Source organism: Triturus cristatus, chromosome 6 (genome assembly GCF_964204655.1).
Source record: "Triturus cristatus chromosome 6, aTriCri1.1, whole genome shotgun sequence".
NCBI classification, from domain to species: Eukaryota; Metazoa; Chordata; class Amphibia; order Caudata; family Salamandridae; genus Triturus; species Triturus cristatus.
The window spans coordinates 1148851286-1148876452 of NC_140589.1; the positions used below are offsets into that span (position 1 = coordinate 1148851286).

General features: G+C 51.7%; 1 protein-coding gene across 8 annotated transcripts in view; it reads right to left on the reverse strand.

Annotated features, from left to right (window-relative positions):
• Positions 1–25167, reverse strand: part of MAP4K3 (mitogen-activated protein kinase kinase kinase kinase 3) — a 1115786-nt gene that overhangs the window by 559539 nt on the left and 531080 nt on the right. The window lies entirely within an intron of this gene.

Here is a 25167-nt window from a genome sequence, read left to right on the forward strand (position 1 = left end):
GCTCCTAGATGTTGCTGTATTGTGGAAGGTTGGAGATGTGATTTGCGTAGATTTATTGAGAATCCCAGACTGTGAAGCAATTGTATTGTACGGAGTGTGTGTTGAACACAGCTGTTGTGGGAGCTCGCTTTAATGAGCAAATCGTCTAGATAAGGGAAGACATGAACTTGTTGCGTTCTCAGATGGGCTGCAACCACTGCGAGGCACGTGATGAAAACCCTGGGCGCTGTGGTGACTCCAAATGGGAGAACCTTGAACTGGTAGTGTTGACCATCTACCACAAACCTGAGATATTTCCTGTGAGCTGGGGGAATGGGGAAGTTGGCGTCCTTTAGATCTAGAATGGAGAGAAAGTCGCCTTGCTGTAGTAGTGGAAGCACTTGTTGTAAAGTGACCATGTGGAAGTGGTCTGATTGAATGTAAAAGTTGAGCGGTCTGAGGTCCAATATTGGCCTGAGAGAGCTGTCCTTTTTTGGGATTAGAAAATAGTGGGAATAGACCACTGTGCCCTGATGAGGCAGAGGAACCGGCTCTATTGCATGTTTTTGTAACATTGTTAAGACCTCCTGTTTGAGGAGTCTTAGGTGTTCTGACGATATTGGACGCGGTTATGGAGGAATGTAGCGAGGCGTAGAAGTGAGTTCCAGGCAATACCCATACTGGATAATCTGTCTTACCCACTTGTCTGTTGTGATGGAATTCCAGACATGCAGGAACTGTGAGAGGCGTCCCCCGACAGGAGTGGAATTTTCGTGAGGAAGCGCAGGGAAGTCACGGTTTGTTATTAGGGGAGTCATGGGTGTTGTTACCCCTGCCTCTATCCTTGTGGTTGTGCCCTCTGTAACCTCCTCTATTGTATCCCCTGGATAAGGACCTCTGGTTGGGGCTTTTATAGGATGAGGACGGGTGTTCCGACGTATTTGTCTTGGAACCTGCTCTATAGAAAGAGCGACAAAAGGAGCCTCTGGCAGATGGTAACTGTAAGGCTCCCATAGACTTTGCGGTCTCCGTGTCCTTTTTAATCTTTTCTAAAGATGCGTCTACTGCAGGGCCAAATAGGTGCTGTAGGAGAGTAGGATCTGCTTCTTATGGTTACCCCCACTTTTTGCTGATGTAACACTCTTTTTCGACTTTAGTCTGGCTGGGGCCCTGCTATTCAGGGCCCCAGCCTAGCTGCTTCCTCTCTAAATGGATTCCTAGTACCTTAGGTACACCACAGATTGGATTCTGGGGTGCCCTTATAAGTCCCTAGTATATGGTATACTATGTACCCAGGGCATAGGTACCCCAGAGGCCTACCAGGGAATGCAGCATGTATTATGCCACCCCTGGGAAGCCCTCCAAAATGACACTACAGGTCTGCTACTGCAACCTGGGTAAGGTGGTGCATGCACCCCTTACTGAGATATAGGTTCACTATACCTCCCCCTATCACTGCACATATAAACCTATCAGTCACCCCTATGGCAGGCCTTATCAATCCTGAAGGCAGGTTGCTTGGTCTTGTGTGAGAGGGTGCCTCTGCATGAGCAGATCCCCTCTGCAGCTTTCGGAATCTCTTCTCCGGGGTTGTCTGTGATGCAGCCTAACCATATACTCTTAAATGCATTATAATCAAACGGTTGGTGTCAAACACCTTGGAATCATACCCCCACACCAGTAACTGGTGTGCGAGTATGATCCCACCCTTCTAGAGAGAGAGACTGACAGCACCGGTATACCCGGTACCAGCTAACAGAGCCCTAGCATCACAAAATGGATGCTGCCAGCCACAGACACGGGTCTGGCCTCCTGCTGCTGACCGAAACTCCGGCAAGGGAGGCCTGGACAATAGGTTTCCTGTCACAGGGAGCTGTTACCACCTCCCAGACAGGCCTTAGTGGATTGGGGATAGGTGGGTGCACTCCAAGAGTGCTTCAAAGTCCTGCACTGGGGGCACATTTGGTGTCCCTGTGCATAGTCCAGTTCAAACCGGTTGCACGGGCTACCAGCCCCTGCTCTGGCGCGAAACTGGACAAAGGAAATGGGTGTAGCCACCCCTCTTTCCAAACCCTGCCATAGGTGGGTCCCCAGAGTTAGTCCAACCCCTTCTTTGGGTATAAAGAAGGAACTACTGACTACAGGACTTTAGATTACACCTGGACAAAACCCTGCTACAGAAATCCCGGAACTTCGACGATCTACACGACTAGATGACTGAAGAATCTCCCTTGGAGTAAAGGAGTTACTCCCCTGCTTGGCAGGAACCAAAGACATATCTGTCTGGTCTGCATCTCCGAAGCTCCCGCCTGACGCCGAAGACTTTGCAGCACAGGAGGTGGGTTTCCAGACTTCCCAGAGGCTGACCCAAGTCCCCAGCAAAGCTGAGACCCGTAGCCCTGGTGGGTACTGTGGAACCGGAACCCCTGGACACCGTGCACATTTGCAAGTGCATCAGCTTCTCGACGTCCTTTGAGGCTGTGCATTGGGTTACTTGTAGCCCAGACCCGAGCACCTTTTCCACTGAAGATTGCTGGCCTACACTCCACGAGTGTTCCGTGAGCCCGCCCTTGGTGTGTTCGCTCGAGGCTCCTTCGCGATCCCTGGTCCGTCGACTGGTGGGTCCCTGTGAAGGCAACTCTTATGTTAATTGGGCTTTCCTGGTTGCTCAAGATGTGCCCAGACTCTCCATCGCTTGGGGAGTCCCCAAGACCTTGCTGGTCCGCACCGAAGCATCTTCCCTCTTCCTACGTGGGTTGCTGATGCCAAGGCTTGTTGTGTCCCATCCGGGCACCGACGCTGCAGCACTCAACATCCTTCATGGGACAGCTCGAATCCAGCTCCTGGTTGTCCTCGACGCCTCCTGGTCCTCATAGTTGAAGAGTGAAGCTTCCCCTCTTCTTACCTGAAGCACCCGACATCAGTGAGCATTCGTCTATCATGCCCCTGGTCCCTGGCAAGTGACCCAGACTCTGTCCCCTCTGCTTTCAGGTTCTTCACATCTTCGATCCAGGCTTGGATCTCTTCGGACACATCTCATCTTCCCGGCAGCAGCACGTTTCAGCAAGCTGCCATTGAAAACGACGACGCGACCCAACACCATTTGACACCTAGGCACCCGGCTTCCCGAGGTGAGGTAACAAGAGTACTCCGGTGCTCCCGTGGGTGTTGGCCCTAGAACCATCCAAGTCCAATAGGATTTGTTCCCAGTCCACTCCTAAGGGTCCTTAAACTTTAAAATTCTAACCGCGACCTAACCCATAGAAGCTAACGAGAGCTCGTAGCTGTGTTCTCACACTGCACACGTCCCCAGTGGATCCCTTGTGTCACTACCTTGGTTGGCTCCTTGGGGTCCCAGCGATTCTACAGGCCCTAGGCCTTGTGTCTAGTCAAGTCGTGGTTCTTATACCAATTTAATATATGGTTTGGTTCTCCCCTAGGGCCTATCCTATATTGTGCTAATTTACGGTGATATTTGAAGTATAACATATGTGCTTTTACCTCTAGCCTCATAACCACACAGACAGCTCCTGAGGCGGAAGCCGGGAGTCACGCTCGACAAACCAAAGCACTGTAATTTTAAAAACTGATCTTACCTGTGTTTTTTTTCACTTTGCCTAGAGCACTCCCCCTCCTCTTAAATCGCCGACTTTCTACCGCGCAGCCGATATTAATGCTGCCGCGGGTCTTATCAAACCTTCTGCCGCCATTACCGAGGGAAGTGAGGCCATGCCCAACGTCCTGAGGCCACGCCCCCCCTGACTGCTGCTTAAGACGCGCTATTGATCCAGCACGCATTAGCCACACAGACAGCTCCTGAGGCGGAAGCCGGGAGTCACGCTCGACAAACCAAAGCACTGTAATTTTAAAAACTGTGATCTTACCTGTGTTTTTTTTCTCTTTGCCTAGAGCACTCCCCCTCCTCTTAAATTGCCGACTTTCTACCGCGCAGCCGATAATAACGCTGCCGCGGGTCTTATCAAACCTTCTGCCGCCATTACCGAGGGAAGTGAGGAGACGCCCACCATCCTGAGGCCACGCCCCCCCTTCCCACCTATAAAATGTGCCTGCACCGGACGCGCAGCGGAACCGCGCTGCGGGCGCGCCGCCAGCGCACCGAAGTTGTGCCAAAGGTAAGCCCGTCTGGGCCCGTCTGGGCCCAGCCGGCCCTAGGCCCAGAACCTATGCCCGATTCCACATCGGATCGATACAGCTATACTCAAAGAGACCTCATGTCACACAGACCCTCTAAAAATTCTAACTGTCACTATATTCATAAAGGGGAAAAGGTCTTCCTCAACTGCGACCTATGCAGTTCACCCCCTCCTACCGATAAGCACTACTCCATTCAAATGGCCCTCCTGAACTGTAGATCCCTCCCGAAACACTCCCTAGAGATTAATCTACTAATCCAGGACCACAAGCTAGATATCCTGTTCCTTACGGAAACGTGGCTAACACTCAATTCTGAAGCCGATATCGTAAGTGCCCTCCCCCAAGGATTCCTTATCCACTTCCAGAACAGGCCCCTTGGTAGAGGAGGCGGTCTTGCTATATTATATAGGGATACATTTTTATGCAGGGCAAAAGATAGCGGCACAGAAGACTGCGAGAGCTGACATTTTTCTATACAAATATCACCCACAGTCTCCCTCTCTGGCCTACTCGTATACCGCCCACCGGGATGCCCCAATCGCTTCGTTGGTGCCCCGATAGAAACCGTCACTGTACTAGCAGCCTCTACCCCAAACTTCACGATTCTGGAAGATCTCAATCTCCATTTCACTGACCCCCAGGACTCGGTGGCGACTGATCTCCACCTTGACCTCACCTCCTATGACTTGAGACTTGTCAATTCTGAGGCGACACACAACAAAGGTCATCTGCTTGACCCGATTTTCACCAACATCCACGCGCTTAAGGCCACACCTCCCCACCCTCTCCCATGGACTGACCACTTTTTGGTCCGCTTCTTCTGGCAAATTAGAGCCATGCCACCCCAACTCCTCAAGACGCGTGTTATAGACAGAGCCTCGTCCAAACTCTCTGTTGAAGACTGGACCTCCATACTTGAACAGTCCTACCCCCTCCTGTTTTTGACCCTGTGACTGCAGACTCGAACCTTGCTAACTGGCTCACCAATTCACTCGACTCTATTCTTCCCAAGAGAAGCACCCAGAAAAAGGAGAAGAGAGCGGACTCTGCCCTTTGGTATACTCCAGAGCTGAAATTACTAAGGAAAGGATGTAAAAAACTGGAGCGCTCCTGGAGGAAAGACTGGGCGAGATCCAGGAAAGATGAATATCGCACCGCCATGAGAACATACAAGACGGCCCTGCGCAATACTAAGAGGCATTTCTTCAATGAAAGAATTAAAAACTCTTCCAACTCCTCTAGAGAAACTTTCCTCATCGTTAAGGAATTGCTCAAGGTGCCGGACCCCCCTTTGGCTCAAGACACCTCTGAGGCCAAATGCAACAAATTGGCAAACTACTTTGACGCTAAAATTCAGAATATCTTAACTACCCTGCCCCAAGTCAATCATGGAATAGACTTAAGCTGCCATCCAGCAAAACCAGCCATTCAGCTGGATACCTTTGGTCCAGTGTCAGTGGACGAGGTACTCAAAACTTTGGCCATCATCAAAAGTGGCTCTCCTAGCGACCCGGTACCCATACGGATCCTAAAAATGATTGCACCCACCATCGCCACACCAGTCACCGACCTAATTAACGCCTCGCTTCTGCAAGGAGTAGTCCCTCCTGGCTAGAAGAGAGCCATTGTCAAAGCCCTTCTTAAAAAGCCGCTCCTAGATCCAGCGGATCTGGCCAATTATAGGCCAATCTCCCTACTCCCCGGACTTAGCAAAGTCACGGAAAGGATAGTCATTTCCTGGAGTCTAACGGCCTTCTCCGGAAATCGCAAACTGGCTTTCGCCCGGGACAGGGCACGGACACCGCCCTTCTGGCAGTCGTTGAGGAGGCCAGATGTATTTTGGATTCAGGAGGATCAGTGGCAGTGATCCTCCTGGATCGAAGCGCGGCCTTCGATACGGTTAATCACCAGGTCCTCATTCAGCGACTGACAGACATAGGGGTAACAGGGACAGCCTTGTCCTGGATCAGGTCATTTTTGAGAAACCGCACCTTTCAGGTTTGGGAAAATAACTCCCGATCAGCGTCAATCCCCCTCCAGTGTGGGGTACCCACTGGAGGAGGTAGTCGCCCCGTTTGGTGTTAAAATCGTGAGCTACGCTGACGATACCCAACTGGTCGTCTCTCTATCCCAACCCGACCACGGACCGGGCTCCCTCCACACCTGCCTATCAAAAGTATTTACCTGGATGTGTGAATCCTCCCTGAAACTGAACGGGTCTAAGACCGAGATTATGCTACTAGGGCATAAAGGATCCACCCTCCCTCCATACATCTGGCCCACCTGCTTGGGGGAGCCCCCCTCCCCAAAACATAAGATCAAAAGTCTGGGGATCTGGATGGAACAGGACCTCTCATTTAAGACCCAAGCAAAAAACATGGCGGGAACATGCTTCGTCCTCCTTCGATCGGCTCGGAAAGTCCTGCCTCTCCGCCCACGCCCTCTCGGAAGCTGCTTATCCAAGGACTTATCCTGTCCTGATTGGATTACAGCAATGCCATCTTCCTTGGGGCACCGGAAACCACGTTTAACAAACTCCAACAGATCCAGAACGCTGCAGCACGGCTTCTCACGGGCACCCCAGCGAGAACATCAGCCAAACCAGCACTTAAACTTTTGCATTGGCTCCCAATACGCGAAAGGGTAAAGTTTAAATCCCTATGTTTGGCACACAAATTGTTACAGGAGAAGGGCCCCCCCATCCTAAAGAACATAGTTGTGCCCTAAAAAGCCAACAGACCACTCCGCTCAGATGAACAAGTTACTTACCTTCGGTAACGATGTATCTGTAAGAAACATTAGTTAGTTAGATTCCTCACCTTAGAATATCCCCATGCGTCAGACTGGATCCGGAAGATTTTTCGTCAGCAATACCCCTTGCGCGTCGCTAGGCGTCGTCTGCGGCTCCGCGTCCGTCGTCGGCGTCGTGCGCCGGAATGATGTCGGAGTACTTAGACGCCGCCCTCGCGCGCTGACGTCAGTTCTTGTACATAGCCTTCCGCGCCAGTAACGCAGAGCCATGCAAGAGACCGACACTGGTGCCAAAAAATTCTAGGGCCCTGAAAGGGATAGCCTTAACCCCAGATGTCAGTTCGCAGAACGGGGAGGATGGGTGAGTCGGTGAGGAATCTAACTAACTAATGTTCTTACAGATACATCGTTACCAAAGGTAAGTAACTTGTTCATCAGAAAGAAACACGTTAGTTAGATTCCTCACCTTAGAATAGATACCCAAGCAATACCAACCCCGGTGGTGGGTCTGCGAACCAAGATCACACCAGAAAGTCCTGGAAGACAGAACGGCCAAAGAAGCCATCCCTCCGGACTTGGCTGTCTAGGCAATAATGCCTGGCAAACGTGTGCAGCGAAGCCCACGTTGCCGCCTGACAGATGTCCTGCAAAGGGATTCCCCGTCCCAAAGCAGTAGTAGCCGCCGTGGCCCGAGTAGAATGGGCGCGCAGCCCAACAGGCGGTTCCTTTTTTGCCAAGGAATAACAGATTTTATACACAAAACGACCCACCGGGAGATGGTCCGTTTGTGTACAGCTTTTCCCTTCTTTGCACCCACGTAGCCAACGAAAAGCTGGTCGTCCACTCGGAACGGTTTAGTGCGGTCCAAATAAAAGGAGAGCGCACGTTTTGGGTCCAGACGGTGGAGCCGCTCTTCCTCTTTGGAAGGATGCGGAGGCGGAAAGAAGGTGGGCAAGGTGACAGATTGCCCAAGATGAAAGGGGGTCACCACTTTCGGTAGAAAGGAAGGACGAGGCCGAATGACAACCTTGTCCGGATGAACAGATAGAAAAGGAGGCTTGGACGATAGAGCCTGGAGCTCACTCACCCGTCTAGCCGAGGTGATGGCTACCAGGAAAGCAGTCTTAAGCGTCAGAAGACTAAGAGGACAACTGTGAAGAGGCTCAAAGGGAGCGCACATCAGGAATGTCAAGACAAGATTCAAGTCCCACTGAGGCAATACAAAAGGAACAGGAGGGAACATGTGAGTAATGCCTTTACGAAAGCGTGACACTACAGGGGACTTGAAAAGAGGGCTGATCTGGAAGCCGTAAGAAGGCAGAGAGAGCAGCAAGATAACCTTTCAAGGTGCCCAGGGCAGAGCCCTGCCGGGCCAAAGAAAGAAGAAAGAGGAGAACCTCAGAAAGAGGGGCGGAGAGGGGATCCACAGCCTTTGCTGTGCACCATGCCACAAATTTGTTCCACCGGCAGGCGTATACCGTCTTTGTGGAGGGACGCCTGGCTGCCAGAATGATATCACAGACTTCAGGAGGGAAGTCAAATGGAATCAACTGCAGCCGCTCAATCTCCACGCATGGAGGTGGAGGCTGGACAGGTTCGGGTGGAGGACCGTCCCCTGCTGCTGCGACAGAAGATCCTCCCGAAGGGGCAGATGTATCGGAGGATCGGTCAACATACTGAGTAGCTCGGGATACCAGTACCTTCGTGCCCAATCCGGAGCCACCAAGATGACTTGGGCCCGGTCGCGCTTGATCTTCTTCAGCACTCTGGGCAGAAGTGGTATAGGCGGAAAGGCGTACAACAGACCGCAACTCCACTCGCGACGAAAAGCGTCGCAGAGCGAGTGCCGCCTTGGAAATTCCAACGCGCAGAACTGCTAACATTGCGCGTTCTCGTCGGTGGCGAATAGATCTCACCAAGGCTCTCTCCACTGCTGAAAGAGACCTTGCGCCACCTCGGAGTTCAGACGCCATTCGTGATCCATCATGCACCGGCGGCTGAGTTCGTCTGCTCTGGTGTTCAGAGAGCCCGCCAGATGTTGAACCACCAGGGTGACGCCCTGGTGTTCCAGCCATGTCCAGAGGCGCAGAGCCTCCTGACAAAGGGTCCACGACCCCGCCCTGTTTGTTGCAATACCACATGGCGGTGGTGTTGTCCGTGAACACCTGCACGACACTTTCCCGGACAGAGGGAAGGAAGGCTTTCAGTGCAAGTCGGATCGCTCTCAGCTCCAACAGGTTGATGTGGAGGCGAGACTCCGCCGGAGACCAGAGGCCTCTGATCTCCGCCTCTCCCATATGGCCCCCCCATCCCAGGAGGGACGCATCTGTCACTACGACATGCTCCGGTAGGGGTAGGGAGAGGCTCTTGCCCGTGACCCAATCGCGGTCCGTGAGCCACCACTGCAACAGCTGTGCAGTGCCCTCCGAGATCAAGACATGGTCGGACAGGTTGCCGTGATGCTGGGCCCACTGAAACTTCAGGTCCCACTGCAGAGCCCGCATGCGCCGCCTGGCGTGATGCACTAGTAGGATGCAGGAGGCCATCAGCCCCAGAAGCCGCAACACTAGCCTGACCGAAACCCAGGATAGAGGCCGAAAGATGGGAATCAGGGTCTGTATATCCCGGACCCGCTGCTCCGGTGGATGGACCCGGAACTGCGCCGAATCGAGAACCGCTCCGATGAAGAGGAGCTTCTGAGTGGGGCTCAGGTGTGACTTCGGCACGTTGATGGAAAACCCCAGCAAATGCAGGAGATCCGCCGTAGTCTGGAGGTGGGAGACGACTGCCTGGGGCGAGCCCGCCTTCAACAAGCAGTCGTCGAGATAGGGGAAGACTGGAACCCCTGATCTGCGCAGATGAGCTGCGACCACCGCCATCACTTTCGTGAACACCCGAGGGGCACTGGTAAGGCCGAAGGGGAGCACGGTAAACTGAAAGTGCTCCTGATCCACCGTGAACCGCAGGTAACGCCGGTGGGCCGGCAGGACGGGGATGTGGAAATATGCGACCTGCAAGTCCAACGCTACCATCCAGTCTCCAGGGTCTAGGGCAGCTAGAACCTGAGCCAAAGTCAACATTTTGAACCGTTCCTTCCGGAGGAAGGCATTGACGTTCCGGAGGTCCAAGATAGGGCGTAGGCCCCCTTTGCCCTTCTTGGGAACCAGAAAGTAGTGGGAATAACAACAACGACCTACTTCTGGGCTCGGAACGCGCTCGACGGCCCCCTTGGCCAAGAGGGCCGAAACTTCCTCGTGGAGAAGATTCAAATGATTCCCCGAGATACGGTGGTGCTGCGGTGGCATGGCTGGAGGGGTCGTCTCGAAGGGGAGGAAGTAGCCCCTCCGGACAATTTGCAGCACCCACCTGTCCGACGTGATGGAACGCCAGTGGAGCAGGTGATGGCGAACTCTGCCGCCCACTGGCGTGGAATGGGCCTGAAAGCTCGGACTAGGAAGACTTTGAGGCGGATGCTGCCGGGGTGGATGTGGACTAACCGCGTCGTCCTCCGGTGCCGCCTCGGCGGAAACCACGTCCGCGACCGTGTGCAGGCTGGTTCTGCGGCCGGTGGCTAGGCGGACGTGAGGAGGTGCCCCTTCCTTGGCCACGAAAGGAGCGAAAAGCGGAAGTTTGTGGCCGCGGGGCCGAGAGGCCCAAGGACGTGGCCGTAGCCCGGGAGTCCTTGAAGCGAGCCAGCGCACTGTCCGCTTTGTCACCAAAAAGGCGAGCGCCATCAAAAGGCATGTCCATGAGGGTGCGCCCGGGCCTCCTCTGGGCACAGTGGCAGCACGTCCTCCACAGCATCCCACAGAGAGTGGGAATAACGGTCCAAGAGACAGGCGGTGTTCAAAGACCGCAGGCCCAAACTGAGCGAAGAGAACAGCTTCTTACCAAACTGTTCCAGTCTCTTGGAATCCCGGTCCGGAGGAGCGGACGGGAAGGAGGATTGGGAGGTAGAGGCCTGGATAACCAGACTCTCGGGGGTGGGGTGTTGGGACAGAAAACTGGGGTCGCCCGGAGCAGGGCGGTGGCGCCTGGCAACGTTCCTATCCACAGGAGGGACTGTGGAGGGCTTGGACCAGGTGCCCTGCAGAACGTCAGTGAGGGCCTCATTGAATGGCAGCAGAGGCTCAGTGGAGCATGCGGCAGACTGAAGCACCTCAGTGAGGATCATAGTCCTCACAGCCACGGCAGGCAGCTCAAGCCCAAGGGCTTCGGCCGCCTTGCGCAGCACCACAGAAAAAGCAGCACCCTCCTCCGAAGCCACAGTCGGAGGAGAGATGAATCCAGTGTCCGGAGAGGTATCCAACCCACTGGCCTCCCCCAGTTCATCTGCCCAGTCCTGTGCAAGTTGGCTATGAAGGGCCATAGGGTCATCAGACCCCTCCCAGTCGCCCCCGTCATCCGATTCCTGGTAAACAGGAGGAACGATAGTAGCCGGTCGATAGACAATATGTGTCTCCAACGGCGTCGGATGCGGCGTCGGGACCGGACAGGGGCTGAACCGGGGATCGACGTCGACCGGAGCCGGCGTCGGGGGTGGTATCGGTGTCGGCGCCGGCGGAGGAGGCGTAACGAGGTCGACCGGCGTCGATGGGGGCCCAGGCTCGGGCCCCTCGGGGACCTGCGGCATCGGGGCCGGAGCCTCCAACGGCGCCGGAGCCTCCAACGGCGCCGGGGCCGGAGCCACCGGCATGCGAGGTCGCCCAGTCGAGTCCGCGGGGCCCGAAGGCGCGCCAGCGGGCGTCGACGGCGGGGCCAGGCTCCTCATGGCCGAGAGGAAGGCACTGACCTCCGCCGGCGTCGCGTCAGTCCCAGGGACCGTCGGGTATGGAGACTTGCGCGGCTCCTGCGGAGCCGCGGGGGTGGAACCACCCAGACCCTCGGCCGAGTCGCGCGACCGGCGAGGGGAGTCCGAAGAGCGGTGTCGCTTCTTGGAGTGCCTTGACTTACCCGAAGACGAGTGACGATGTCGAGTGCGGAAGCTCGAGAAGCTTGCGTGACCGCTCCCGCCTAGCTTTCGAGGTCAGGGCCATACAATCGGAGCACGACGCCGCGTCGTGGTCGAGGCCCAAGCAGTACAGGCACCGGCGGTGATGATCGGTCACCGACATCAGTCGGTGACAGTCGTCGCAGGCCTTGGAACCAGGCATCCTACCGGCACCAGAGTCGAGAATTGACCAAAAAGTTGGTAAAAAATTGACTAAAGGGGTAGCTCTCCCGGATCTGCGCTTACTGGCGCGGAAAAAAGAAGAACTGACGTCAGCGCGCGAGGGCGGCGTCTAAGTACTCCGACGAAGTCATTCCGGCGCACGATGCCGACGACGGACGCGGAGCCGCAGACGACGCCTAGCGACGCGCAAGGGGTATTGCTGACGAAAAATCTTCCGGATCCAGTCTGACGCCTGGGGATATTCTAAGGTGAGGAATCTAACTAACGTGTTTCTTTCAGATCATGAACGCCTACCCACAGTGCCCAGAGTAAAAAAAACACGTACAGGAGGACGGCGATTCTCGGTCAACACAGCCAAACTATGGAATTACCTTCCCTTCAAACTCAGGATCGAACCCTGCCATCTGCGATTTCGGAAACTCCTAAAAACCTACCTCTTCCCTTGACCCCTTCCTTTTCCCTGATACCCCCGCTGGTCTCTCTGTTTCGGCTTAGCGCTGGGATGCTTTCGTTTAACTATGCGCTCTATAAATCCGCATTCATTCATAAAGAGACTAGTAGGGTGTGTTTAGGAATAAAAACATATATTTTATATATGTACCTGGTGTGGTCTCCTTTCATTTAGCCACTCAAGGGATTATAGACTGGTAAAACAAGCTGCTTTACATTCCTTCAAGACTTAGCCTGAAGGCTGCTCTCCATAGCTATCACTAGGATAGCTTTCAATAAAGGTTGTCTTTAACCTATCATCAATAAAGGGTTGTTTGGACTGGTGCAAGGTGCCCACTATAACTAGTGGACAGCATATACCAGGCCAACTTCTCACAGGTGCTCCTGATCAATAGGTTGATTAAGGGTGGTATTTTGTACCTCTTGTTTAAATCCAGATACCCCGAGCCAGGTGTGTCTGCGTAGCAAAACCCTGGTGTTTATTGCACGGGACGCGGTGTCTGTTGCGTCGAGCGCGCATTTGATGGCTGTATTGGTTATTAGTTTTGCCTTCCTGTATAAGGTCATTAGCTTTGTCCTTATATGCCAGAGGTAAATGTTGAATGAGCTTTTCCAGCTCATCATAGTGGGCCCTATCATATCTTGCTAGAAGGTCTTGTGCGTTTGCTATTCTCCAGGAGTTTGCAGCTTGAGACGCCATACGTTTACCTGACATCTAATAATTTAGATTATCAGGAGGGGGTGTGTCACCTGACCCCTGAGAGTTTGCTCTCTTGCGTGCATTGCCTACTACCAGCGAATCTAAGGGAAGTTGGCCCTTGATGTATATATGGTCAGTGGGAGCTGCTTTGTATTTTTAATCTACTCTGGGGTTAAGAACCCTAGCTCTAACCGGGTCTTTAAACACCTCAAGGGGCATGTCTAAGAAGGCCTTGTAACATGGGTAAGACGAGAGTATATTTTTGTGGTTGGTCAAAAGTCTCCCGTAGAAAATCCTCTTCTACAGGATCTGAATGTAGTTTGAGCTTATGGTATGTGGCAGCCCTATTGATTAGCTGGGAAAAACCCACATTGTCATCTGGCGGAGATGGTTTGGAGGGGTAGAAATCCGGATCATTGGTTAGATCAGGATCAGTATTCTAATCATGCCATGGGTCTGAATCCTGTGGGGGGGGGGGGGATCATCAGGATCTTCTGAGTCTAATGGTACTACGTCTTCATCTTCTTACCCATCCTCATGTGAATCGTCACTATGCTCTGGTTGTGAAAAGAGTGTGGTGGCGAAATGAGTAAATTAGAGTTAACTGGTGGTGGAGGTGAAGGTGGTGGTGAAGTATTAGTGGCTATGTGTAATTTCTTTGGAGGAACTAGAGCACGTGGAAAATTGTCTGGTTTCCTCTTTGTAGGTAGCTTGGTGACTATCTGACCAGTCTTTGTGTGAATAAAGATTGTAGTTTGTTTTGGATCGGGAAAGAAAAGCTCTTCGGGATCGATAGGTTTCTTCGGCGTCGAAGATTTCTTCCTGGAAACTGTCTTTGGATGTTTTTGAACAGTGTACGGTACAGAAGCTTTCCCTGGTTCCGAGGCTTTCGGTGCGGGTTGTTTCAGCTCCGGAGGCGTTTGCTTAGGAGGCTTAATTGTAGGAGTTTTGTCCTTTAATGTTCTTGGTTCCGAAGTTTTTGGTGCCGAGGTCTTCTCTGTGTGCTTCAGGGTCGAGGTTTTATCCAGCTGCTTCGGTGCCGGTGTCTTATCGGGGTGCTTCGGTGCCGATGCCTTATCTGGCTGTTTTGGTGCCAAGGGGTCTTTTGCCGATTTCGGTGCCGAATGTTTTCCCGGTGCCGGCGGAGGGCGCGGCACCTCGGACGACTGAGCTTTCGGTGCCGAAGATGGCTTTCCGGTACCGGGTGGTTGGCTCGAGCCGGAAGGCTTTTCTTTGTCCTTCGGTGCCGGGCCCGGAGGAAGGGGGCTCGAAGTTTGCGTACAGTGTGGACCTGAGCTCAAAGGCAAAGGTGTCACCGGAACTGTTGGTACGGGCTTGGGTGGGGCGGGTGTCTCGGTACTCACGTCCCATTGAGCCGGGGTGATGTCATCTTCGGCATCGGAGACGTCTGCTTCGTAGTCCGGGACCTGTTCTTCCTGTTCTGGCTCCTGAAGGCTATCGGGACCTGGATGGAAGATGTCCGGAAAGGAACCTATGCCTCGGGACGTCTGGCAGCGTCTAGCTCAACGATCCCGGATGGTCTTCTTGGACTGGAAGGAGAGACAAGCCTCACAATCGTCCTCTCGATGTTCTGGAGAGAGGCAGAGTTGCAAACAGGATGTAGGTCCAAGTGTGGAAACTTAGCACCACACTGTGGATATTTCTTAAAGGGAGCCCATTACATCGACGTCTGTCTCTACCGGCCCGGGTAGGCCCAGCGGCCCGTGTCAAAGTCCTCAGACGTCGAAGTTTATTTGAAAGTTGTGGAGGGTGCACGTCGAAGGCACGCGATCGAGACAATACCGTCAGTTAAGTGCGCGTCAAGGGGGTTCAATAACGACACCGACCCGGAGCGCAGCAAGTCACATCCGAACCCGATGGTGGAAAAAAACAATCTAACGATGGAGTCGATGCCCATGCGCATTGTCCACCGAAGGAGGAGTCATCGGTCTCGTGACTGCAACACTTCTTCGAAGGTAAAAACAACATGCAGATAACCGAGCCCAACACCAGATGGCGATCTATGCATAGTGTGCAACTCTGCAGATCTACATGCCAAGAACAGATGCATACTGGTAAGTAGCATTTTCCTTTCAGAGCTCGGCTCGTGCACGGGATCTAAGAAACGAGCCCTACCGTTGGCTCTGGCTCTCTTAGCCACTTCATATCAATTGTCCAAGTTTTAGTCAGTTTATCATTTTTTCGTATTGTTTTCCCCCTGTTGAAATATATGTATTAATGCACAAGTTACTACTTATGTAACAATATATCTTTAAGAGACATTAGATAGTGGTAGATTCCTTACCTTAGAATATCCCCAGGCGTCAGACTGGATCCGGAAAGTTTTGCTTAGCAGTACCCCTGCGCGTCAGTAGGTGGCTTTGTGCGGATCCGCGTCCGTCACTGGCGTCGTAAGCGCCAAGATGACACCACGGAGAGTACTTAGGCGCCACCCATGCGCGTTGACGTCCGTTTCTATACACGACTTTCCGCGCCAGGAACGCAGAGCCATGCAAGATACTGACCATTGGTGCAGAAAACTAGGGCCCTAAGAGGGATGACCTTAACCCTAGTAACCAGTTCGCAGAATGGGGAGGATGGGTGGGGCGGTAAGGAATCTATCACTAACTAATGTCTCTTACAGATATATCGTTACACAAGTAGTAACTTGTGCATCTGAAAGAGACACGTTAGTGATAGATTCCTTATCTTAGAATAGATACCCCAGCAATACCAACCCCGTGGTGGGTCTGCAAACAAATTACACCAGAAAGTCACGGAGAACAGAACGGCCAAAGAAGTCGTCTCTCCAGACTGGACTGTCAAGGCAGTAATGCTTGGTAAACGTGTGCAGCGAGGCCCACGTAGCTGCCTGACAAATGTCCTACAAGGGAACGCCGCGTCCCAATGCAGTAGTGGCTGCAGTTGCCCTGGTAGAATGGCCATGCAGCCCCACAGGAGGCTCCTTAGCCAAGGAGTAACATGCTTTGATGCACAGAACGACCCACCGCGAGATGGTTTGTTTGTGCACGGCCCGACCTTTTTTGGCGCCCACGTTGCCAACAAAGAGCTGGTCATCTACCCGGAATTGATGTGTACGCTGCAGATGGCTGAAGAGGGGTCAAACCCCGAAACCTGACCTAGGAAGCTTGTTTCCAGTCCAAGAAGGACCTGGCTTGGCAGTTCGGGCTGGACTGTTCCCATGAGGCACAGGGTCAAGACTGATTTGCATATGGCTGGGTTCAAACCGGAACGGCATGGTGAGCAAAAAAATACAATGGATTTAGGCCCAGATCTCTGTACTGGGGTGATTGTATGACATTGTTCTGCATTCTGTCCATCACCTGTTGTTTTTGCATTTGTCACCCCAAGTGGGAAGGGTATGCCCAGACGTGGGTCCTGTGCTCTCCATGCCACTGTAATCAAGCTATCCTGGCTGAAGAGGGGTGAAACCCCGAAACCGGTCCTAGGATGCTTGTTTCCATTCCAGGGAGGAACTGGCTTGGCAGTTCGGGCTGGGCTGTTCCCATGAGGCACAGGGTCAAGACTGATTTGCATATGGCTGGGTTCAAACCGGAACGGCATGGTGAGCAAAAAAACGATGGATTTAGGCCCAGATCTCTGTACTGGGGTGATTGTATGACATTGTTCTGCATTCTGTCCATCAACTGTTGTTTTTGCAGACAGAACGCAAGCGCACGTTTTGGGTTCAGATGATGGAGCCTCTCCTCCTCCCTTGAAGGATGCGGAGCAGGAAAGAAGGTGGGCAAAGTGATGGTCTGCCCGATGTGGAAGGGCGTGACAACCTTTGGCAATAAAGAAGGACGGGTCCTTAAAACCACCTTGTCTGGATGAACAGAAAGGAAAGGAGATTTGGAAGGAAGAAAGAGCCTGGAGCTCACTCACTCTTCTGGCAGAGGTGATAGCTACAAGGAAAGCCGTCTCGAGAGTGAGAAGACGCAAAGGACAGGTATGAAGGGGCTCGAAAGGAGCGCACATCAGATAGGTCAAATCGAGATTCAAGTCCCATTGTGGAATGATGAACGGCACGGGAGGAAACGTGTGCGTAATGCCTTTAAGGAAACAGTTAACCACCGGAGACTTAAAAAGAGAGGGCTGATCAGGAAGCCGGAAAAAGGAGGAGATGGCAGAAAGATAACCTTTAAGAGTGCCCAGAGCAGAACCCTGCCAGGCCAAAGAAAGCAGGAACAGAATAACTTCCGAAAGAGGGGCAGCAAGGGGATCCAGAGCCTGGCTGCCAAGATGACATCACAGACTTCGGGAGGAAGATCGAAAGCTGTCAACTGTCGCCACTCAACCTCCACGCATGGAGGTGGTGTTTGTTGCAACACCACATGGTGGTGGTGGTGTTGTCCATCAACACCTGCATCACGCTTCCCCGGACAGAGGGAAAGAATGCCTTCAGTGCCAGTCGGATCGCCCGAAGCTCCAACAGATTTATATGGAGCCGGGACTCCGCCGGAGACCAGAGTCCTCTGATCTCCGCCTCTCCCAAGTGGCCTCCCCATCCCAGGAGGGACTCATCCGTCACCACTGTGTGCTCCGGTTGGGGAAGGGAGAGGGATCTGCCAATGACCCAATTACGATTCGTGAGCCACCACTGCAATTGTCGTGCAGTGCCCTCCGAGATCTGGGCATGATCTGACAGGTTGCCCTGATGATGCACCAACTGGAACTTCAGGTCCCACTGCAGAGCCTGCATATGCCATCTGGCATGTGGCACTAGCAGGATGCAGGAGGCCATCAAACCCAGGAGCGTCACCCTGACTGAAACCCGGGACACAGGTAGAAAGGTTGGAATCATAGCCTGGATATCCCGGACTCGCTGCTCGGGAGGATAAACCAAAAACAGCGTCTAATCCAGAACCGCCCTGATGAAGGGGAGCTTCTGAGAGGGACTCAGGTGCGACTTCGGCACGTTGATGGAGAACCCCAGCAAATGCAGGAGATCGGCCATAATCTGAAGGTGGTGGACGACTGCCTGGGGCAAGCCCGCCTTCAACAACCTGTCGTCGAGGTAGGGGAAGACTGACACCCCGACCTGCGCAGATAAGCTGCAACCACTACCATCAATTTCATGAACACCCGAGGGGCGCTGGTAAGGCCGAACTGGAGCACGACAAACATAAAATGCCCCTGGCCTACCGTGAACCGCAGGTAACACCGGAGGGCCGGCAGGACGGGAATGTGAAAATATGCATCCTGCAAGTCCAACGCTACCATCCAGTCTCAAGGGTCGAGGGCAGATAAGACCTGAGCCAGAGTCAGCATCTTGAACTTCTCCTTCCGGAGGAAGCGATTGACATCCCGGAGGTCCAAGATAGGACGCAGGCCCCCTTTGTCCTTCTTGGGGACCAGAAAGTAGCGGGAATAACAATCACTCCCTACTTCCGGCCCAGGAATGCATTTGATGGCCCCCTTGGCCAAGAGGGCTGTGACTTCCTGTCGGAGAAGAGCCAAGTGATCCCCCGACATGCGGTGGCACCGGGTGGCATGGCAGGAGGGGAGGACTGAAAGGGAAGGGGGTAACCGTGGCAGATTATCTGCAGCACCCATCTGTCTGATGTAATCTCGCGCCAGTGAGGGAGGTGGTGGCGGATCCTGCCACCCACCGGCGAGGGGTGCTCCTCGAAGCTGAGATTAGGAAGGTTTGGGGGCGGAAGCAATGGGGGGTGGAAGAGGGCGGACCCGCACGCTGGTTCCCCGCCCCGCTCCTGCAGAAACCGCGACCCAGGCCGATCTGGGGCTGGTTCTGCACAGGCTTAGGGGACAGGCGTGCCTGACTGAAACTACCTTGGCCACGAAAGGAGTGAAAACCTGGAGGCCTAACTCTTAGTAGCAAGGCCCAAGGACTTGGCCGTAGCCCGCGAATCCTTAAAGCGCTCCAGGGCACTGTCAGCCTTGTTGCCAAACAGGCGGGTGCCATCAAAGGGCATGTCCATGAGCGAGCTTTGGACATCAGACGAAAACCCAGTCGAAGGCGTGACGTCGCAACGCCTCAGATGTAGAAATCGCCCTGCCCAATGAGTCAGCGTTGTCCAACCCACACCGAACGGCGAACTTAGCCGCATCCTTACCCTCAGCAATTGCCTGAGAAAAGACAGCCTGCACCTCCTCAGGACACTGAGGCAACACTTGAGCAACGGCATCCCACACCGCGTGGGAGTAGCGGCCCAACAAGCAGGTGGTGTTCACCGACCGCAGCCCTAAGCTGGCCGAAGAGAATACCCACTTCCCAAACTGGTCCAACCGTTTAGAGTCCTTTTCTGGCAGGGCCGTACGAAAAGCACTCTGTGACGTCGAGGCCTGAATGAGCAGGCTCTCAGGCGTAGGGTGAGTAGTCAAAAAGGCGGGGTCACCGGGCGCAGGACGGCGGCGTCTGGCAACGTTTTTATCCACCGGGGCCCCCGTGGCCGGCCTCGACCAAGTGCCCAAGAGGACGTCGGTAAGGGCATCATTGAAGGGAAGCAACGGCTCCGACGAAGTAGACGCTGTCTGGAGCACCTCGGTGAGGAGGTTGGTCTTGAGGGCCACTGTGGGAAGGTCAAGATTAAGGGCCTCAGCCGCCCGGCGGAGGACCATCGTGTAAGAGGCACCTTCCTCCATCGAAGGCGGGGGGAACGGAACCTCGGGTCAGAGGAGACATCGAGGCCGCCTGCCTCCTCCAAGTCGTCCACCCAATCCTGCTCGGAGTCACATTGCCGGGAAAGGGGGTCCTCGGACCCTTCCCAGTCTTCATCTGCCTCTGGCGTAGAGGGGGCCGGTCGTGGCGGCAAAGCCAGAGCCGGAAGGGACGAACAGCGTCGGGAATGGCACCTAGAACGGCACCGGCCAGGGTCGGACTGGCGCCGGCTGCCAATGCAGATCCCCGGCCACAACAAAATGGTCCTGGAATCGGGGCAAGGGAGCAATAAAACGGCACCCAGTGTGGCGCCGAGGGCGGTGGCGGGCCGGAGCTGCAGGATCCTGTGGCGCCGGAGATGGTGCCGGTGGTGGAGCCGACGGGCCAACAGGATCTGGACACGGGTCCGCGGGGCCCGAAGGCACGCCGGCGGGAGCCCGAGGCCTAAAAATACTGTCAACGGTAGCAAGGAATTCTTGCACCTGTTCGGGAGTCGCCGACGGACCCGGGTATGGCGGGTAGGCCGCGGGACTCCCAGGCTCCAGGGGAGCCGCCGGTGCAAAGCCCCTGTCCCCCTCGTACGCATCCGGGGAGCAACGGGGGGATGTCGGAGAGCGAACACGCTTCTTAGAATTCTTTTTATGGCGTCGTTTACCGGAATCTGAAGGCGAAGAATTCCCGTTCCCGCGAGCGGTCCCGGGAACGGCCCCGGGACCCTGAGAGGCGGCGTGACGAATGCCAGACCTCCAGCAACTTCCTACACGCTCCCGCAAGGCCTTGGGGACATCGGCTCGACAATCCTGGGAGTCGTGGGCAGTCTCCAGGCAGTAGAGGCAAACATCGTGGGGGTCCGCCACCGACATATTCCAGCGGCAGGCCCCACAGGACTTAAAGCCGGGCATCTTTACGTGCACCAGGAGAAAAGAGAGGAGACAAAAAGTCTCAAAATTGTAGTCAAAAAGTGACTAAGGTACGTGCTCAATCCGGATCTGCGCTTGCTGGCGCAGAAAAATAAAGAACTGACGTCAGCACACATGGGTGGCGCCTAAGTACTCTCCGTGGCATCATCTCGGCGTTTACGACGCCAGTGACGGACGCGGAGCCGCACGACGCCACCTACTGACGCGCAGGGGTACTGCTAAGCAAAACTTTCCGGATCCAGTCTGACGCCTGGGGACATTCTAAGGTAAGGAATCTATCATTAACGTGTCTCTTTCAGATATTTTGTTTGTCTTCAACCAAGTCTTGAATGATGTTTGTATTCAATTTGTACTAATTTGAAATGATGCTGCATCAGAATCACATATTTGGCACAATATCATTTGAACGATAATCTATTGTTTAATTTTTTTTTTATTAATAATGAATAAAATAAATTTTTAAACAAATTTTAATGTAGTTTGGATCATTTCGCACTGAGTTCTCGTTATCATGTTGTCTGAGTGAACAAATGTTTTAAATTAGTCCACCTTAGAATGCCTAGAAATATTGTCTTCCATTGTATTATTTACCCTGTCCTAGGAGCTCTAGAAGTATTACAGGGGTCCTTGATATTTGCACCACCGACATCCGAGCCCAAAACCAGATGGCGATCTATGCATAGTGTACAATTTGCAGCTCATTTGCCTCGAACATGTGTGTTAAAACAAAACAAATAAAGTAAACTGTGCTGAAGTCTCTTAAAAGTTGAATAAAAAAGGTGTTCATTACGTGGAAGCTTCGACATTAATGGGGCACATTTCATTACTGCGCTGAGAAGTACATATTAAATGTGATAGTTTTGTACAACTGGTAGGCTGAACTCACATATTTGAAAATGCTTTCATGAAGAACAAGCATTGGCATAGCCAATAGGTCTCGCCTTTGGGACCTTCAAAGTGTTTAGCCAAGCAATAGTTGATGTTGTTGCACCAAGGATATTGTGCTGCATAACTACATACTTATAAGGTTCCAAAAGCGAGACCTATTGGCTATGCCAATGCTTGTTTTTGTAGCTGTCTCCATTGTGTGCTTCCCTTTCCCTGCATTCCACGTTGTCCTCACTCTTCCGTGTGTTTCTACCTGCACCCTCATGATGCATTTATCCTTGCTTACTTCCTGCTTTTGCGTCCATGTTTTCTTGCCAGTTGCTTCTCACCACTCCTGCCCTTAGGGTTGCTTCCCCTGACCAGCACCCTCTCCCGCCCATTGCTTCTTCTTTCCATTAGTACTTCCGAGTTTCCTGCACACTTGTGTGATTCACCAGGCTGCATTAAAGACATTGACAAAGCCAGCAGTTCCCAAAGGGGAGACCTACTGGCTTTGCCAATGCTCCTTTTTAAAATGTTTTGTGGCCGCTTGGTTTGGTGCAATACAGATACTTTATTCAGATCCCAGGATTATTGGGATTTCTTATATACCCTTGAGCCCCTCTCACCTTATTAACTGAAAATACTTCATATTAAAGACGACATGAAGAAATAAAAGGGATAGTGGGAGTGATATAATTATTATTTCCCCTGGTAAGCATCAGCTAACATAAAAAAGAAAGCATGTACCTAAGAAACAACATTAAACCGCCATAAAATACTTTCCTAATATTTAAAATCTTCGCTCTGCTTCTTCACAAATTACCTGAGCCATAAGTAGGACTGTAATAATTATTCAAGCCCTTCAACTGCGACTGTCACCTGTACAACAGCACAATACTCCCAACTGCGGTAGCCAGTTTCAACGTTTTCCTCAATATATAAAATGTAATGCAAACTGATGGACAACTGGGTGGTTTATAGTAATGGTATTATATACTAAATAATGTATAATAATGTTAGCGAACAAGAACTACGCGAACTAGAATCATCATTTTGGCATGTTATCCTACTTGTAATGCTGATTTCCAAAAGGTTGTTTTTATGTTTTGTCACAACACTGGCAGAGGGGAACAGCATATGCTCGGAAGAGGCTTCAACCAAACAAATTTCCTAAAAGATGCATTTGGACAGCACTGCTAGCAAAAGCACACACGGTGGCAAATGTTGCTGCCATGCAAATGTCCGCAATGGGAATGTGTGTTTAAATGCAGGCATTATTCCCCATATTCTAGTAAAGTGAGCCCTCTCTCCAAGGAGTGATCTCATTTCGAGTTGTTAGTCTCTGTCCTTTCTAGCACTACAGAAAAGTCTAGATGGTATACAGATTTATCAGCCAAAGAGGCATTAAGTCCAATCTGAAAAAGGGTATGGACCGCCTTTTCCATAAAAAAACATAAAATGCAAGTCCTTCTTAAGAAAGTGTCAACCTCTCCAATGCTTCTGATATGAAGCTGTCACCATCAAGTTGGTAGTTTGAAATAGGAAACACATATTTACTTCAAGAGGCCATGAGCTCAGAGCTCACACTGTTTGTGCAAGAGGAGCACCAATACAAGACATAATGAGATATAAGTCCCGCTGAGCAGCATAACACTTCCTTTTAATTCAAAGCTTTAGAAGACAACGGTAAACACTGTGACTGAGGTCCAAATGCCCTATTCAACAGCTAGGATGGCCCATTCACTGTTCACATTCGCTGTAGAGCAGGAAGACAGATGATTTGAGACAACTTATGAGAAGGAACCAGGCAAACAAAACAGTGAAAAGTTGCAATTTTAAGACATTGCTAAATCCCAATCTTCTCTAGTACATACAAGAGGTACATAGAGGCAATGTATATTGGGTACAAGTTCTAACCAATACGAGTCAATCAGTATCATGGTGCTTTTGAAACTAAACTTAAAATAATGAGAGTTATTGAGCAAATACTGAAATTAATCGATACTTCTAAAGACAGATTTTGTTGAGTTACTCAGACATATTTTGAAATAGGAACACATCCAACAACAAGTATTAACACATGCTAACACATCTGGCTTGCTTTCTGAATGTCTATCCATTATCAACTACAGGGTGGCACAATTATTCCATGCATACAACATTGTAGGAACTACTTTAAATCAAAAGACAGCCATAATGTAAAGTAAATGGGACAGTGTGCAGCCATGTAACCATCTGCGATATGCTGTGCCCTTTTGTGTAAATGACGGATGGCAGTATTGCTTAGCAACAGGCATCTAAATGTAACACTAAAAATAGTTGGAGCCATAATCATACCACCTAAGAGGTCAGATGTTTGAAATATTTTGCTGACAAGTATACACTAAATAATCAGCACTTCAACATAAGCACATTAACAGATTAATTCACAGCTTTAGGTACAGGTTGGGGTAACATAGGCTCATTTAGAGGAGTAGGTCAATATCAGTTGTGTCAGATAATTCCATTTTGTATTTTTTCACATGCTCATTCTCTATTTAGAAGGTTTGAAAAATGTAACACTACATAAAGAACGTTTTGACAAATTTATTTTTCAAATACTAAGTAATACCGTTCGTTTAATTTTCCATGCAGGCCAGTTACAGTTGGGATTGGAAAGGAGAACACGAATGTGTTAGAAATGAAGGGTCCGACTTTGGCTATTGAGCTGAGGTACATGTTCCCGGCTTGTTTAAAAGTAAAGAAAGTGAACAGCTGCATAATAAACACCTATGCCTAATACAGTAATCAGTTTTAAGTGTCAATGGAAACTGCTATGGCACAGTAATCATCATAATCTCTGTATTGTGTTATGTTGGTGTTAAGGAAGGTGAGAAAGAGTGCCTGGAGGCCATAAAGTGGGTTTTGTTTGGGAGGGTGGGGGACAGTGGTTAAAGTATTACCATTGGTGTCGTACTGTCAATGTAAAACAAACAAAAAATCTTCCCAAAGGCATGTGTCCTTTACCCCTTTCCCAAGTTAGCCCCACTTTGTATGTCATGCTCTCTGACTCCTGTGGAGGTTATACTGTGCAGAACACCTTTAAACCCCTTCCTCACTGGTTAATCAAACCCTTATAAGCACTTATTAACACATTCCTCGCCCACCCAGCTTGCGTATCACCTCACTCGTATACACACACTTACATACACATATAGCCTCAGGCTGATAGATGACTGTCCCCTTTACGACCCCACCAATGGTCATTCAAAAACTTATATGCTGGAATGAGACCGAGAAATAACTAGGTACTGTAGATAAAGGTGATGGAGCACTCAGTTATGCCCACTTCTTCCCAAGCTGCTATACAGTCCAGCCGGAAACTTTAGAACTCATGCATTATGAAACATAAAGAAACCAATGCTGTGTACATGTAGTTTATTCCCTTAAAACGCCCAGGGAAGAACAATGTGGAATCCAAATTCATGGCCCGAATGGCAAAAGGTACAAGATGTATTGTTACATTCATCTTGCAATATAGACATGG